This window comes from Camellia sinensis, chromosome 10, assembly GCF_055761805.1.
Source record: "Camellia sinensis isolate YWXY chromosome 10, ASM5576180v1, whole genome shotgun sequence".
NCBI lineage: Eukaryota > Viridiplantae > Streptophyta > Magnoliopsida > Ericales > Theaceae > Camellia > Camellia sinensis.
This window is the reverse complement of record NC_138970.1, coordinates 123,653,178-123,672,866: the sequence shown is the minus strand read 5'-3', so window position 1 is coordinate 123,672,866 and position 19,689 is coordinate 123,653,178.

Here is a 19,689-nt window from a genome sequence, read left to right as displayed (position 1 = left end):
TCATAGCTACACGAGACCAACACATCCATTGACGGATGCCACTGGACCATTTCAACATCTTGTGTATGCCTTTGCAACACTGACATGCACTCAAACTCATCCCCACACCCGCTGGATCTCAACCTCTTTTCGGAGCTGTTCTACAACAGGAGGTCGTGTTTCATCGGCCGAAATGATCCATACCAACAACATCATAGCAACTCTTGTCATGATCGTCACGATCTGGACGGCTTTGATCCTCTCCCTCTTGCTTTGATCCTCTCCCTCGGTCTCCACACCTCATCAAACAATTGTTTCATCATCGCTCTTCTCATCCTGAGCGTGTGCTCGCTACCAACCAGCTCGCGCAGCCGGCGCGCCTTACGTCCGTCACCTGCAACCTCACCACTGCTTCCAGTTGTGACAGACCAATGCCGACCATGTCGCCTATGCAACGCGGCGTCGGTCTACCCAGTAGTTTTGCTGATTTGAGGCCTACCTTCTATTTCCACCGCCAACCTCGGCATTTGCTCACTCTGGCGCCTCTCGTGTTGTTCTGCTCTCCATCCCCTTGTCTTCATTCGATTGGCTTCATCTTCTCTATAGCCCCAGATCTATGAATGAACTCTTTATATATATATATATATATATATATATATATATACGTGGGTGTTTTTTATTTTCACTCAACTAATTCAAATCCTTTCACTGTTGATTTTTGGACTTCAAGATCTAGTCTTCAATGGCTGATTCATCTTTATTTTAAGCTCCACAGGCTGTTAAAGCTCCAAAGCACTCTCTTTCGTATCCAATGGACACCCTGGCCTTCCATTATTTTCTTTCACCAAACACCCACCTTTATTTTAATATTTCCAACCATATATTTTAATCTTCCTCTTCCTCGCTGGAAACCTCATTCCCCACTGATTTTATATTTTATTTTATTTTATCCCATTCCCTCACATTATTTCCTTTTTCACCTTCACATCATTATTATTTTCAATCCACAGCTCCAGGAACCCGCAGTCTGATCCCACTATCCCCAACTTTATTTATGTTATTTTATTTTATCTTCCTTTCTCCATTCATCAAAAAAAAAAAAATCATCCGTTTTCTCTCTCGAGGTTTCCTTATTTCAACACTATGTTGGTGAGTCTTTTCAAATTCCTGTTCCCACTATCTTTATTTTATTTTATTTTATTTTATTTTATTTTATTTTTTTTATCTTTCTTTTTCCATCAATATTTCATTATTATACAACTCAGTTGGTGAACATCAACCCTTTTTCCATTTTCTTATTATTTTTTATATTCTACCTACAAAAAAAAAACAAATAAAAAAAAAATCTTTCTACCATTTTTTTTTTTTAATAACATCTCCACTCTGTGTTGAGCCATTCCACTCCACTTTATCCATTCATTTGTTTCAACCTCAACTAGGTTTCTATCTTCAAACCTATTTGAGTTTGCGAGGGGTATTATACATATATCCTGGTGAGCATAATTACACACCATGCGAACCACCCAAGCTGATGAGCATGGTTATATACCATGGGAACCACCCAAGCCACTCCATGGCGCACTCCCTAAGTCGCTCCCTTGGTGCACCACCAAAATGTTCTACATCGGTCCGGCATGACCCCGTAAACTGTCCCGATATTGATTCCTGTTAGCTTCTATAACGGTCCGGCATGACCTCGTAAACTGTCCCGATATTGATTCCGGTTAGCTTCTGCAACGGTCCGGCATGACCCCGTAAACTATCCCGACATTGATTTCGGTTAGCTTCTACATCGGTGCGGCATGACCCCGTAAACTGTCCCAACATTAATTCCGGTTAGCTTCTACAACAACGGTCTGACACGACCACACAGTGTCTGCTACTTCAGTCTGGCATGACCCCGTAAACTGTCTCGACATTGATTCCGATTAGCTGCTACAACGGTCCGACACGACCATACAATGTCTTCACCAACGGTCTGACACGACCATACAGTGTTTCTTATCCTATTTTATTTTATGTATTAGTTTATTTTCCTGTCTTATTACTCTTTCCAAACTCAAGTTGGTTTGTGCCTATCCTCCTTGAGTTTGAGGAGGGCTATTAGTGTTAATTTAGTGTAGTGATAATTTAGTGTATTATTCATAGCAACCAGCTGTCCTCCCATTATGTACAGTCACGACCCATTAGCCTAGACATTTGTTAGTGTACACCACTTTAGCTTTATGTTTTCAGCTTTATGCTTTCGGTGCCTCGCATCCAATGTACATCACAGGCTATAAGAAGAGAGCTAGGCTCCCTTTGTAAATTAACAAATCATATACACATCTCATTTATTCACTTGCTCTCTCTCTCTATCAATTTATCTTACACTATCTATCTCCTAACCGTTTCCACCACCGTCGTCAATTTCCTTCTGCCGATCTAAGAAATTTTCCATTGCTCAAACCCAAACCCAAACCCTAGCCTTAACTTCACCATTCTTTTTCAGATCTGATAGCCATCTGTGGTGTTAAATCGGCTAGAGTTTCTCTAATCTAATACCACAGAGAAGTGAGTTGACCATCGGAGATGACGACGAGTCGAACGAGTCTGAGATCGAATTCCAAAGGTGATGTGGCATTGTGGAACTACAGCGAGGCCACGGTGGAGATAGAGAGGGAGAATGTGATGAAAGAGAAATGGAATAAGAAGAAAGAGACGAAAGAAAGAGAGAGAAAGATATCTCAATGGATTGAACCTAAACCCTAGAAATCGATTCTTTAACAGTGTGGTATTGGTGTCTCCATTTCTAATTCTAATTCTTACTCCAAGAGTTGAAAACATTTTCACGGTTTACTCGGAGGGAGGAGAGAAATAGAGAGATCTCGGAGATCTCCATTTGATCCACGAGACGTTGCCGCCGTAAGGGTTTCTTCTCTGTTCTCTCTCTTTCTCTTTCATCTATGTTCTATATATATATATATACCATATTAGAAACAAATCTATTTGTTAGTGTGTGTATTGTTTTTATGGTTATTGTTGATAATGATGAAACATATTAAAAATATTGACAAGTAGATCATATCTATTCAAATGGTGGAGAAAAGCTTAATAGAAAAATGGTGCAAAAAAATGACGTCTTTTTTGGCTGGACATTCAAAGAACTGAAATAGAAAATGGAGAAGAGATGAGATGAAAAAGAAACTGGATTTGGAGAGTAAAAATTGAATAGATAAAGGATTCTATCTGTTTAGTTTTATGAATATAATGTGAAATTTATTGTTTACAGATTCAATTTGCGTTCATTTTCAACAGATAGAAAAAAGATTATAAAATTTCAACAGATAAATAGAATTTAGAAAAAAAAATTGAACAGATAGAAAAAAAAATTAAACAAATAGATATAATTTAAGAGAAAAATTAAAAATGTAGACAAAAAATTGGAACAGATAGACAAAAAAAAATTGAACAAATAAAAAATAATTTGAACAGATAGTCAATGAAAAATCAAACAGATAAGAAAAAGTTAAAGGGTAAAATTGGAAAAAAAATGTTTTCCCAGACTTCACACCCAACCATTTCACAAAATGTGTACCTCCTATCAATAAAAAATATCCCTTAGACCTAATGCTTTATACCGTCCTTAAATTGGATTTATTACCAACTAACATTTTCTAATTTTGAGAAGGAGATTAGGCAACCTTATATTGTTCATGAAATTAGTAGTGAGAGAAAAGTTGATACGCAAAATCCGCATCGAATAAAGAAAAGGAAGAGATCGTTTGGGAGTTGCAAATTTAGTGTAGGGGCAGGGTTCTCATGCCCATGGATTTTTCATAATCCTATTACCATCAATATATGTATGTATATATATAAGTTATGTCTTATATGTCATTTATAAAATTATAATAGTGCTCTCTTTAAAATTGTAATAGTGCCCATTTTTTAAGGATTTTTTTTTTTCTAATTACAAATATCCTACTAAAATAGGTCCTTTTATCATAGACTCTCCAAAAAGATGTACCTTATAGAAGCGATAATATTTCATACTGTTGACAGCAAAAAGTGTTATAATCAATTCATTTTCAATTATAACTAAACGGACCATAATAAATAATAATCAAACACCATCTCTTTGGTCATAACCTAAAAATAATTTTAAATAAGTTATAACTAAGTCATAACTAATATCACAATGAGCCATAATTAATGGTTATAACCAAAATAATAGCCACAAGAAGTCATAATCAAATTATAATTAACACCACAATGAGCCATAATTAATACTATATTGCATCATAACCAAATACCACAAGATCATAACCAAAAACCATCTTTATGTTGTGCTTTCTCAGTCTCATTATGTTGATAAGATACTTGAGAAATTTAGTATACAAGTGTGTCGAGGACATCAGTAGACTTGTGTCTCCGTTTGACTAATAATAATAGAATATTCTCGGATCATAGGAAGTCTAAGTATCTGATAAGTTGTACATGGTCAAGTACACCCTACTCAGTTAGTAGGCAAATTAGATACACAAGCAATCCCAATACCTATCATTAGAAGGCAAATGTATGGGCGTTGAGGTACTTACGATATACTCGGGATTATGGATTGCATTACACTAGATATCTAGTTGTACCAGAAGGGTACAATGACATCACTTGGATATCTAATAGAAGGACTACAAATCCATTAGTGGATTTGTTTTCATTATTGGAGGTACAGTTGTGTTTTGGAAATCTTCCAAGCAAATGTGTGTAACGAGATCAATGATGGAATTCGGGTTTAGTGATTTAGATAAAATTACTGAAGTAGCTGAATGGCTTTGCCGTTTTCTTGAGGATATTCCATGTTTATTGAAACTTGTGCTAGCAGTTTTATATACTTTGCGACAATCAATCAAGTATTAGTAGGGCACAAATGAAAGGTCTAAGCATTTTCATCAAAGAGATAGTTCTATGCGACGACTACTCTCGTGTGTTATAGACTATGTATAATCTAAGGACAATATTACGGATCCGCTAACCTAAGGGTTAGATCGAGAGTTAGTAATAAGTCGTCAAGAGAAATGGAGTTAAAGCCTTAAGCGAGTGTTATTGGAACGGAAAACCCAGCCTAGTTGAGTAGAGATCCCAAGATCTAAGTTCAAAGGGATAACCTAATTGCGTGTAACGAGTGAGTTAATGTGGAGGTAAATCATCCCACCTATTCTTTTATACAATGATATTGTGGGGTGGAAGGTTAAGCTAATGCTTTTAATGACCTAAGTGTTGTAAATAGTTAACCGTGGTATAGCGAGATACCTTATATAGGTCACCTATATGAGTGCGAAGTTGGGCCGCTTCTTTAAGGATTGATAAAGGCCAATTTTTTAAAAACACTCACTGAACCAAATAAGTATTCCAGGGCCAAACCGGACACAACAGTGAAAATAAGTACAATGGTTGGAATAACTTGTGTATAAGATTTATTGTCTTGATTTACACAAATGGCAGAACAACTCAAGATATCACGTTCACTGGTCAGTTAATAAATCTGATAGGCTTTCACTGTGAAAGGTTCAAGGCCAACAACTACCTTTTCTGATGTAGAGTTATTCTGTGTGTTCTCTCTCCAAGTCTTTGTTGTTAAGCGTTGTTTGTTTTTCTTTATTCGGCTAATTTTATTCTTGTGGGGTATTGTTGGAAAATAATAATTTTGGCAACTTTAATTCGAAATTAAAGTGGGACTTAACTGCCGGTTAAGGTGGGTCCAAGTGGAGTTGTATTATCTTAAGTGAGAATATTACAATATAAAAATACTGAGATTGGGCCTAGGCTTTCGCTTGTACATGTGTTGGGTTTGGTATTGGTATTGGTATTGGTATTGGACTTGGACTTGGACTTGAACTTAGACTTAATCTTGAGCTTGGGCTGGACTGGGTTGTGCTATGTTAGGCTCAACTTGTGTATGTATTTGAGATTGAGCTTCGATCGAGTTATGACCCACACCTATATCCATTTTGCGACCCATCTGGTTTAATTCTCAAAACTTAGGCATTATACATACATTATGATTTATATAATGTTTTTAGAGTTGTGAACCCTTGTAATTGTAGTCTTAATGGCTAGAGTTGATGACATTTGATGGCCATTGAGGCTAGGTTTTATGGTAGCCTTCATGGCTAAGACGCATTCCCTGCAAGTATAAAAAGGGCATTTCCCCACCAACTTAGATGTATGATATATAAATGTTTTTGAGACAGAAAATTTGTGGTTTTCTTTAGATAAAGTTGGAGATGGCTTTTACACCAAAGAAATTTTTTCTATCTTCTTTTTGCTAGCCCCTTCTTTGGTTCTTGTTAGAGAGAGTGCTGCCATTGTCGAGTTCACCGAAACTATTCAGAAGATGCTTATGCATGAGTTGGTTTCGACCGTCGTATCTTGGGAAATAGATATCAGCATACCTCCAACACCCATAAGGAGGCAGTGAGTCTGTTTTAAGGAAACTATAGAATCACACAGGTTTCGATTTGCGTCTTTTATCTTTTGTTCTTCAAACTTTTAGATTTAAACTATTTCTTGTATATTATTTTGTATGTCTATGTGGATCTGTCTTGTAATATGTTTCATGATATAATCTAGTTCATTTTATATTTTTAGTTTGCAGTTTATTTTGTATTTCGTTCTTTAAAAAAAAATTAAAAAAAAATTGTTTTGTCACTTCTATTTAATTTTATTTTATATATTTTTCTAATATTATTATGAAAAAATACCAACGTAGTAAAAATTCATTATTGTTTATTATGAAAAAAAAAAATTCAATGTTGTCTTTAATTTGTGTCCCCCTTGTTGAATTCCTAACTCTGCCATTGTCATTTGGCATTGCTAGAGAATAGGAAATAAGATAAATTTACAACGTGTACCTTATAAAATGTAACGACTTTTTTTTTGTAATAATATGAATATTTGTGATAAATTCTTGAATAGTGAATTTATGATATCTAAAGTTATGGATGAAAAAATCATGACGCTTTGTAATATTTGTTATAACATTTTGTGGTGAAAAAAAAAATATAATGTTTTATGATTTATGTTAAAAAAAATTGAAAAAAAAAATTATGAATGACATACTGTAGCCTTTAAGAAATAAGAGAAACTCTTATCAAACAAAAGAGAAATTCAAGTATATATTGTTAGAAGTATAAAAGTGCATCAAAAATGATTTGGATCACTAAACAAAGACCTCTAATGCGTCTCTAATTTGTCTTTTTCTTCCCTCTTTTTTGTCTTTTACTTCACTTTTTTTTTTTTTTTTTTTTTTTTTTTAATGGTTGGACAGCTCATTAGAGCTGCACTGTGGCAGCTCTAATTAGAGCTCCGGAGCATGACCCAAAAGTGCATAAACACTACTGGAAAATTTTGGACTTGCCTCACCTATGTCTAAGTTGATAACAGTTTGTTTTCAGTTCACAAATGAATTGGACCGTACTATTTGAGTCTATAGGATTTATCGTTAATTCCAGTTCGATGATTTGAATTGTTTTTTTTTAGACCACAACCTGTAGATCATTCTTGAAAAAAAAAATCAAGTTTATCTGATAATCGTAGCCTCATTAATTTATTACATTTGTTTCCCAAAAAATAGACAATCTAGTTTTCAAAAAATATTTTTCTTTCATTTTTTGGAAATAAATATCAAGAACTGTAACGCCCTCAAAATACAGTATAAGACAATCATTTACAAATTCTATAAACATAAGTGAAATATTATCTTTTCATTTATCAGAGTCTGCTTTACAAAGATATTACATATAACTCTAACTGCAAATAACAAAGTGAGTGCCCTATGGGCTTACATCTTTCCAAGTCAACACTTGGTTACAACAAAAGAAGAGTTCTAACTCTATTACATATAAAACCCTTGGCTTGAAATTTTACATTAAACACCAAACAAAATATACAAAATGGAGCCTTCAACCCCTCAACCTCCCAAGCTATGTCCTTGGAAGTGGCATGTCACCTATACCTGAAAATTGTGTCCCAACTAGGGTGAGCCAAAGCCCAGTAGAGATATGCTAAACAACATATGAGAATTAACTACGACATAAGCATCGACTAAATGTGAGATATTCTTAACCAATACATATATATTCTTTCCAAGACCAATCAATGTAGATAACCAATATCTCAATTCATTTTCACTTATCCATTCCAAGTAAATCCATTAACCAAATTCATTATTATCAAACAACCAAAATGAGACTACAACTCAATGGTTCACAGTTCAACACATTCATCAAATTCAACACTTCTATTTCTTGCCATTTTACGGAACTACGTCCGAGGGAACCAGCACCCATAAATATAAGGTTTCGGGACTTTCACCCTGGACACTCCGGCCAACTTAATTATCAATAGAGTCCATCCCCTATCTCCTCCCAAATAATGGATTACATCCCCTATCTCCTCAGATTCAAAGATACATATACAATGTATTTAAACACGTTGTCATATACATGACTCATCAATTCGCATATTCAATGATTTACTCAAACCGTTATATTCAATGACATAATACAATTGATTAGTTTCAATTTTCCTAATCCTTATGCATTTTCTACAACAATCATAGCTATCTTCCACCAATAGCCCAAAACAGATATTTCTAAACAGATAAATAAATCTATCAACAGATAATTTATTAAACTTTCCTTAGGTGAGTGATCTACCAATCCAACTACACCACTTAATAACATTTTCCTCAAATTTCATAATTCTCAAATCAATTTCATATTTCCATATTGATTTCACTATTTATATAACATAGTTTATTTAATTCAAACTAGGGCATTTTTCCCCCTTTAACATACATTGTACCCAAGACCAAATTTCATCAATTATACCCAACTAATAACATGTTCAAGACCTCCCATACCCATAGGGAACCCAAAATAGAAAACTCCTCTTTCAAACATTTCAAATTTCAAACCCTAACTTTATCCAAACTTTCCAAATCTCACTATTTATACCAAATGACAAATATTAAGGTTAAAACTCATATTAGAGAGTAGATTATCCCCACCCCAAGTGTAGAAGCTCCAAGGAGAAGAAGAGAGAAACCCAAAGATGCTCCAAACTTGAACTTTTTCGGATCAAAAGGAAGCCTACGCCAAACTGTAGCTTTTTAACAAAGGGAGTATGGTAGAAGGACCCTAAATCAAGGAGTATTTGTAGAGAGAGTGGGTGTTTCAGAGAGAAAACTGTCGATCTAGGGTTTTGAAGAAGGAAGAAGGTCAAAAATGGTATAATTCATCTCTGCTGTGAACTGATATATGCGAGGCTCGCTCGAGCAAAAGAGTTGTCACTCGAGCGACCAGACTCACCAAGTGGCCTCGCTCGAGCGCAAGAAGCGTCGCTTGAGCGCACAATGTGAAGCTTCATGCCTGCCACCAATGCAGACGCACGCTCAAGCGCAAAAATTCTCGCTCAAGCAAAGGAACAAATAACACACGACTCGCTCGAGTGCAAGAGTGCTCGCTTGAGTTAAAGTTGTGTGTAAAAAAGAAACCTGAGGACTGTCAATCCTTGCTCGAGCGAAAAAGCAAATACCTAAGGCTGCTCGAGCCCAAAAAGCCTTACTCGAGCGAAGAAGCCAAAACCTGGGCAGCATCCATTTGTAACAGCTCACAACCAACCTGTTCCAAACTCATCCACCAAGTCCCAAAACTCAATTTCACAGAATTAAAGGGAGGAAACAAAACAAAGACAACAACATATAACCACGGAACCCGAGTCCGGAACACAACAAAGGTCGGGGTAAAACCTGAATTGCTATATGAACTAATGTGACTACGGTTATTAGATTGACCTATTTTTTTCATAGATGATTTATACGTTGTTGTCTAAAAAAAAATAATTAGGATCATCGAAACGGGATCCATGGTGAGCTCTACGAGCCTAAACAATACAGTCAGTGTCGGCTTTGATTTTTGCGGCCCAAAGCAAACACTATACATGGGCCTTTCATACATATTTTTTTTAAAAAAAAAGCTAATCACAAAAAGTCTACTAAATTTTACTTAAATATATAACAAAGTTTACGATAACAAAAAGGACCAAAAAGTATATTTGATCTATCAAAAATTAATGAACTTCAAAAAAATACATATTTGATCTGTCAAAAATTATTTCCTTCCCAAGAAAAGAGAAAACCAAATTAAAATAATGATTTTCTTTATTTTTTTTAAAAAAAATTTCACTAAACTAATTTTTGAAAAAAATTAAGAAACAGAAAGTGAAAAAACCACATAATCTGTAAAACCAAAACCAAAAAAAAAATAAAAAAATACATAGTTCTAAGAAGGAACTGAGGGGATAAAGTGAAATAATTGACAATTTTTGAGATGATTGATTCATTGTTCGAAATCAAAGGCAAGAATCGAACTTACTGATTATTTGAAAGATCTGGCGGTGAGCAGGGTAATTGCCAGTGAAGGCGGGAATGGACGGTGGAGAGTCAAAGTTGTTGGCAGAAAGAGACAACGCACAGGAGGAATGATGAACATCAAGAATAGATTGTTGGGCCTCAAATTATTTTCACTTTACGTTTTAAATTTTTTTACAATAGGCCTCAAGTTTTTTGGACCTTTCAATTTAATTTGGGCTTTGTACTTTAAGTGGACCTTTCATGAATTTATATTTTAAATTGGGTTTTTTATTTTTATTCATTTACTACTTTGAACTATAATTTTGAGTTAGGCCTTTTTTAAAAGACAAGTATAAGACTATATTTTTTTGGGCCCTCTTTTTAGCCTTTTTGGGGGGGCCCAAAGCGGTTGCTTTGTGGGCTTGCTCCCAAAACCAGGCTTGAGTACAATCTAGTCCACAAAATGGACTAGAGATAGGGGCGAGAATTTGACACGTAACCCTTCAACATGACTCAAATCGTACACATAATTAGTGTGTTAGGGTTAATCATTCTTTGAGTCGAACCCAAATATCATATAACCCAAAAGTATGAATATTAAATGGGTCGTGTTTGGGTTAAACACGCGAAATCTGAAATGAACACATTTGATCCGCATAAAAATTCATGTAGACGCATTGACGCGAACCCATTATTGACTCGCATGTAACCCGAATATGTGACACCCTGAACGTTTAATTAAATATCACATAAATATTTATAGTTATATACAATTGTGGATGTATGTGATAATATATTATTAAATAAATAATAATAATTACAGAATCTAAATTGGCATTAGATTGTCAAATTGAGATTAATTAGCGATTATTATTTGAGGCTAAATTAACAGAAATATGGAATTATAATACTAGTTGTGCCAAATTAGAGTTAAAAATAGTAAATAAATAAATATAAAAGTAAGAGTAAATAAATAAATAATAATAATAATAATAATAACAATAATAATAAAATAAATATATCGAATAAGAATAATAATAATGAAAATAATAAAATAAATAAGCTATACGTGCTATGTAAATTAATTTGTCATTGTGGTTATCAAATATATGATGAGGAGATTTATTTGACGGCTAAATTAATTACTAATTAGTGTAAAAAGATTGGAATGTATGGATTTAGTTAAATAAATCAAGCAATAATGAATTCCAAAGATATTACGGAGATTTGTTTTAATTAAAAGGATTTGTAAATATAGATTAGAAGATGAGGAATGACCATTTGTATTTCTACATGTAGGGGCCGTGGTGAGTCATCAGTAGGGTTTTTAATAAAGGGTGAGTCATCACGCAACATGTGCCTATAAATAAGAAGAAAGTGGTGAAGCTGGCCAGCGTGTAAGCAAAAAAAAAAAAAAAAGGAGATCAGTAGAAAAGGAAGGAGTCGAAAATCAACAAAAATATAAAGGAATTAGTAAGACTCAATCTTAAGGTGAGTTATATTATACCTTGAGTTACCATAATATATTTTACATATGTTTTGACTTACCATAATTTATTTTATACAAGTTGTATTTTATTAGTTATATTAATATAAATTATATTTCATAAATATTTCAGTTACGTTGATTAATTTCTGAATTCTATTTGTTAAAATGAAACCCATGGATATGTTTGTTTAAATTTTAGATAATATTTGACTATGATCTTATAAACAATTGTGTTTTGTAAGTACCACCATGGGAGTCTCATTCCTTGAGGGACTTAAATGACCATTGGCCTCTGTTTGGTCATTTTGTAGTCCTCTGTTTGTCATGGATCCATGGATCTCTGTTCTGATTGTCACTTCTGTGACCTCTGTTCTGTTCTGTACCATGGTTATGGTTATTTATTTATATAATTTATATATTTCAATTTCTGCGACTTAAATGATTTATTTACTAAATTGAGTTATGTAAATATTTTGGCCTAACTAACTATTCATGGTTATTTTGTGTTCCCTATATTCTTGGCATAATATTTCTCTGCTGTGTGCTTATAGCTGTTATCATTTCAGGTGACGAGATATAGGGGAAACTCAGAACCTCACGTAATGGAACCCGCACGAGGATTGATGTTGAACCACTATTTTGTCTTTCTTTTCTTCTTTTTTTTTTTAATTTATTTTTGCTCCCTTTTGTTTCTACTTGGGGTCGGTCACTGAATAATAAAATAATAAAAGCCCTATAAATGAATTTTCTCTTATTAAAATAGTAATATGGAGTAATTTCTTGCTTAATTATTTTTATTTCCGTTTGTGCAGTTTAATTTGTTTCGAATAGAATAAGTTCGTAAATTGCGATTCCAACCCTAAGGCCTTGGGGTTGGGTCATGACAAAGGTGGTATCAGAGTAACGGTTCAAGAAAAAAAAATATTATTTTAATTTGATCGGAAAGTTTGAAAAGTTATAAATAAAATTATATAGCTAAATAAACATAATAAAATAAAATAAAATAATAAATAACAAATAATAAATATTTACCTGCAACGTTCGTCCTTTTGTATAAAATCTCACGTTTATTCTGGTGATGTAGAAATGTGAGAGATTAACTTTGATGATGCGTTTTGGGATGAGATTAAATGTGTCATGTTAGAATTAACACAATTATAAGTCATGTTAATATTGAGACAATTAACATATTTAATTATATGAGTCACATTAGTGTTAGATTATTTTGAACATGAACCCAGATTACCACCCCTAACTGGGACAGTTGCTCTTGTCTAGGCTTATCTCTTGATTTTATTCGGATCTGTTTTCCATTTTGAACGTTTATTATCCTGATTTTATATAGGGTATTCGATTTTAGGAGATTTAATTTAATTGTGATTTATGTTGTAATTAAAGATTAATTGTATTTCATTGTAATTATTAAATAAAAAAATAAAAAAAAAACCTTTAGTTTAATTGAGATACATTTATAAAAATAAAAAAATAAGAAAAATAAAATAGAAAAAAGAATAATAAGCATCTCACGTTTACTGCAATTATGGATCGGATCCAGGAATTTGCTTCTGAAGGACAATCAATAGTTAAGAAAACAATTATGCATGTTTGAACAAAATCAACAAAATATTTCTATTTAGAAAAGAAAGAATAGAAATCAAAAGCACAATAATTTCAAAGTGACCAAAAAAAAAAAAAAATTCATTTAGCCCTTTCTAATTATCACACTTTTGTTATTTTATTCTTGAATTATCAACTTTAATAATTACCCCTTAATAGCTTTTCCCAAAATGTCTGTTTTAATATTTTCCAAAGCTGGAGCCACTAACGATTTCTCTAACGAAAATGATAGATGCAGTTGCAACGCTAGTTTGTGTTAACCCTCAGCTACCGATTAATCTCCGGTGAGGATATCATCAATGAGGATAGCTTATTGTGTAAAAGAAACTCTTGGTTAAAACACCCACCTTTGTCATATATTCCGGACTAGGGTTACTGCTGTACTCTTTTAGCACATCAGGGATTGTTGTGTCTTAATTTGAAGTGTATTATCAACTTATTTTTATGATGCTAACCGTCATTTTGTAGGGTTTGTTGAGTATTTCGTACATACAAAAAATTATATTAATCGGATATTAATAACTATATGATCGATAATCAAAAATATAAATAATAAGTTTTTCTTTTGAGAAATTGTATAAAAAATATGCAATTTGATTATATAGTTACATCCGATTAATATGATTTTTAGTAGATACGAAATACTTAACAAATCCTACAAAATGAACGGTTCAGATCATAAAAATAAATCTATAATACACCTCAAATTAAGGCATTATAATCACTGTTGTACCTTTAGCACAACTGTGATGCTTAATCCATTATATTCCATACTTCTCATAGATCATACTATATAGATATCATAATCATGAAATAGGATTCACTCCCATGGTGCATGGTTAGGACTGTGTAACATACCACACAATCTGTTAAAATCGTACCGATCTACATTAATCTGCACCGCTTTAACCGCTGTTTAAATTTCAAAATTTATAATTCGTCAACCGAATCAGTCCGCCCCGCTATAGTTAATATATATATATTTTTTAATTTCCAATAAAATATCAACATAAAAATAAGCGGGAGAAATTTAAGATGTGAAATTTATTACAAATTAGTGATTATATATATAAAACATATTATGTAAAATTACTTTGTGTTATATATCTAAAAAATATTATACAAATTAGTGCTATATATTATGCAAATATATGATAATTAGTTAGAATATTCTTCATTCTACCAATCCGTCAGAAACCGTCCAAACCGTAATTTGTCAATCCACTAACCTGCCATTTAATTTATAATTTTACTCTCAAACCGCCCGAATCGCACCACGCACACCCTATGCAGGGTGGTGAAATAGTAGACATTGAACCTCTGTTTAAAAAAATATATATGCTATTCAGATTAAGGCCTCGTTTGGCAAAGTGGTTTTTTTAGCCAAAAAGTCAAAAAGTTACTAAAAAAGCCAAAAAGCCAACAACCTATACTAAGAAGTCGAAGATTTCCTTTTCTCTCTACTTTTTGCACATCTTTTCGTAGAAAGCTAAAAAGTCATCCCAAACATACTAGTTTTTTTTTTTACATCATATTTTAGCCAAAAAGTCAAAAAGTTACTAAAAAAGCCTGTTCCCAAACGAGGCCTAAGTTATGAAATCTCACTCCAGAAATAGAAAGAAGTCGCGCTTGGACTTGCAAGAGGAAATGAATGGACTAGACACAATTGATGGATCTACACATCTTGACCAAAAAAGAATCAAGAGAAAAAAAAGAAAAAATCGAAATTAATCAATATATTTCCCGAATCAAATGAAATTATTTTCACACAAAATATTTGTGCACATGATTTGTTTAATTTAATTAATTTGCCACAATTAATTCTAGAGATAATATAGGTCCAATAAATATTTTTTTGTTGCTGAGAGACTCACCCTTTATAAAATAGTTCGGTAAGAAATTTTTTTGTTTATTTTGAAGGACATTTTATTTCTAATTTTACCTTTTCATTTATCTATTGACTGTCATTGACTATTTGTTCAAAATTTTCTCCTATCTATTAAAAAATTTTACCCTATTTATTCAATTTTTTTTCAATCTGTTCAAAATTTTACCCTATCTATTCAAAGATTTTACCCTATCTGTTCAAAATTTTACCTATCCATTCAAAAAATTTACCCTTTCTGTTGAAATTTGCCATGTGATCTGCTGAGTTTTTTACACATATCAGTTCAAAAATTTATCTGTACAAATTTCCTGTCCAAATTCTTTTTATCATTAAATTATTTTTTTTAAGCATATCTATTCAAAAATTCTATCTGTTGGAATTTTCCACCACCAACGCTCGAGATGTACACTTTTTTTTTTATCTGTTGCAAACTACAACAACAAGAAATAAAAGAAAGATAATCAGATATGTTCAAATTTTAATTTTTCTTATCTGTTTAAATACAACACAAATAGATTTGTTATTTTTATTTGTTCATTCACCAAAGCACTGTGTGGATTTCACACAGATATGCAATTCTTCACCAAACCATAAAACCAAAAATGAAACAATCCCCAAATCAACCACCAAAAAAAAAAAAAAAACCAATCAACACAGATCAATAAATGCTGTGAAGTGGCAGTGAAGTTCATCGTTTGAACGTCTCCTAATTTCTGGAAAAGAATGAACAAAAGCTGAGACTGAATAATCTACCACCCCCCCCCCCCCCCCCAAAAAAAAAAAAAAAAAAAAAAAACAAAGGATTCTCAAACACAACAATTTCCATACTATATAATCCCAACAAAGGAAATGAAGAATAGCAGCAAAAAAATAAAGCAAATTTCACTAATGGATAACAAGAATAGCAGAGAACAATTTCAATGCTTTGATCTGTGGAAAACAGAGACCCAACCAACAAAGGAAATGAAGAACAGCAGAAAAAAAACAAAACCCCCAATTCCAATAATGGATAACAAGAATGGTAGAAGAGATATATGTGATGTTTGTTACCTCGCAACTAGGGTTTGTCACCTCATAGTTGAGTGGCATCAAAGAGGAGATCATCCAAAAGGAGATTGTCTCCGGCGAGAAGGACGGTTGTGGTGGTATCAGAGAGTTCCATTGACAAGCTCTCTCTCTCCGGTGAGATGTTCTTCACCACCACATGAGACATCTTTCGACCAAAGAAATGATTGATCATGTGTGAAAAACTAATGTGATATAATATTTTGTCAATTCTATAAAGATATGTTTTCATATACTTGGGTAAGAAAGAAAAAGCAATCTGGTTGCAACTAAATCCTTAATAATATTTGAATCGCAATTAACTTGAAAAGTTTCACTGGTCATTTCTTCTTATATTTTACTGTGCAATAATTTGGAAATACATATACTAACTTGACAAGTTGACACAATATTAAGTAAATACCACATTACATGGTGAATTTGACATACATATTTTAGGGTGGTTATTCAGTATTTCCAGAGTATGGCACGTGATACTCCATAAGGTTTTGATTGGTAGAGAGGAGTAGGAGCTCACAATTTATGTTAGGGATAGATAACAGCATAGGGTTAAGTAATTAGTGATTGGCTTGGAGTATGGTCACGTAATATTATTATTGAATAATTTCTCCATACTTTGTCTTAATTAGTACGCTTATTAATACGCTAGTTATTGTTTGTCCCAATCCATATCAGGTGTCTTAATTAATATGTTTATTAAATAAAGATTAAAATACTAAGTGGGAATATAATTTTTTAGTTGTCCACGTGGCGAGACCTGGGACTAACGTGCCACATGGCAAAGTGTAATTGGTCGACGTGTAAAAATGATCTACACCTAAGTCGAGATAAGTGTAAAAAACATGAGTTTTAGTAGAAGAATGACTCGTAGGTTGGGTGAGTTAGGAATCTTTTAAAAAGTTAATCATAAGAGATCAATTTTAGATGATATATGAATGCAACTTCTATGAGGAGATATGACATTCTATATAAAGGGAAAAATGCTTGAGATCTCATTTTTTGAAGATCTTCAAAATCTCCTTTGAATTTTCGCCATTGATGTATGTATGGAACCCACTCATATGTGTGGGGCCCATACGGTGAAAATTCAAAGAAGATTGTAGGAGTCTCCAAAAAATGGAGATCTCAATTGATATAAAGACATACACTCGTGGATCTAAAGTATAATTTTATCATCGAAGTACTCTCTTGATTAACAAGTAACTGTTTTAATTCTTCTTTCGGTCTTGCATACGTGGATTTTAACAACAATTGCATGCTTATTAGCTTTATTACCAGAATTCTGAAAGAAAAATCAAAATATTAATCATGTGGTCAAATTTTAACGCATAAATACTAATTAATATTTATAGCAATACGTACTGTTTATTGTGTGTATGTAGCCCAATCCACCCGAACTAGGAGGATGGCAATCAAGCTAGCTGTAGTCACACTTTTCAATATTGTAAACATACATAGTAGAGACCACAGCCCACTCATCATAAAGAAGCTTCTTCAATTTGTCATATATTTTATTTGATTCATTGAAATGATGAGATCAAATGAAATTGTTGTTACTTAAATTTTTTGTATAAAATGATTGTTTTTTTATAATAGTAAATAATAATTTTATTTTTAATAAATTTTTTATTATTTTTTTAATCAACTAAAATAGAAATAGATATTTTAATAAAATAATCATTTCATTTCAGTTTCCTCTATTATATTACAATGAAATAAACATTACCTGAAGGGCAACCAAACTTAGCACTCAGTTTGAGTCCCAAGATCCCAATTCCCTAATACTTTATTTGGTTCATTAATGTTAGAAATTGGGCGTCCATGTAGTATGATCCTTTAAACCTTTTGAATTTGAACCTTTTAAACCTTATCCATGTAAGTTTGAATTTGAATTCAAAACTTATTTAGATAACCATTCAGGATATCTATATCTATCATATCAATAGATATGGATAGATGGATGGATAGATAGATATTAGTTGTTATATCTGATTATATATTTTATATATAATATATTTAATAGATCAGATACATATACGTTATGTGGTTTTTACCCATAACATTTTTTCCCATACTCTCTCTCTCTGACTCTCTCCCAAAAAACAACGATCAAGTCATTTTGAATTGTGACTTGTGTGGGTGATACTCATTTTGTAGTATCACTCCACTGCTGGGTTCGTTATTCAGATTTTGGAAGCACATGACTTACCCACGAGATTCTTCGCTACAAGGTATGATTTTGATATTTTTTCCCACTGTAATATAATACTTTTATTTACATTGGTATCAGAGCCAATTTGGGTATTTTCGTGCTTAGTTGTATGCGATAAAATATGTGTATAATTTTATACAAATATACATACATATTATCTGCATGAAAATTAGATTGAGAATGTGATACATCTCATTTTTATGTCCATTAAATGTCATTTTTGAGATTATACATGTATTTTTTGTGAAAAATGGAGTCCGGCAATACAAAAATCAAACCAGAAAACACAGAGAAAGACGGCGGGTGTGCCTCACGCACTATATAACGCCGCCCAGCGGTTCCACGCGCTTCGACGCGCCACCACGCGCGTTCACGCGCCGCCAAGGGCTAGGCGCTCTTCCCACGTGCTCCACACGCGCGCTGTCCGCGCCCTTCACACGCGCGCGTTAGTCGCGCCGCTTCGCGCGGCTCCAAGTGCGCAGCTACGCGTGCGCCATGCGCCGCGCCGCCGTTGAGCCACCTGGCGCCGAGTTGCGCTGAGTTGAGCAACGCGAGCTGAGCCGAGCCATTTTTCCCAGCTGGCTTGGTTCTAAGGCTCTGTTTGTTCTTTTTTAATTTTGAATTACGTTAAATGATCATAATTAATTTGTTATAGCTTTGTTTTAAGCGTGGTTGGTACCGTTAGACTCAGAATTAAATTTTTTATCTTCTGTAAAATTTTGAAAATTTTATGAAAATAAAAAATATTTTTCTAGAAATAATAATTCATTATTTCTGATTTAAAATGCATTTGGTGTTGCATGATTAAGTTTCTGAGGCAAAATTTTTTATTGTAGACTACTGTTATGGTTTACTGTTTACTGGTATAATTGTAGCATTTTACCAGATTCTGGAATATTTATTTCTAATTTTATGTGTGTTTATTAGTTATTTAAAATTCCAGAAAAATTCAGGATGATGTACATTCTGTTATGGCATAATTTGAATATTTAATACAGTATATTATTTTTTTTAGAGTTTCTAATATATTGTAATTAGAATAGCAT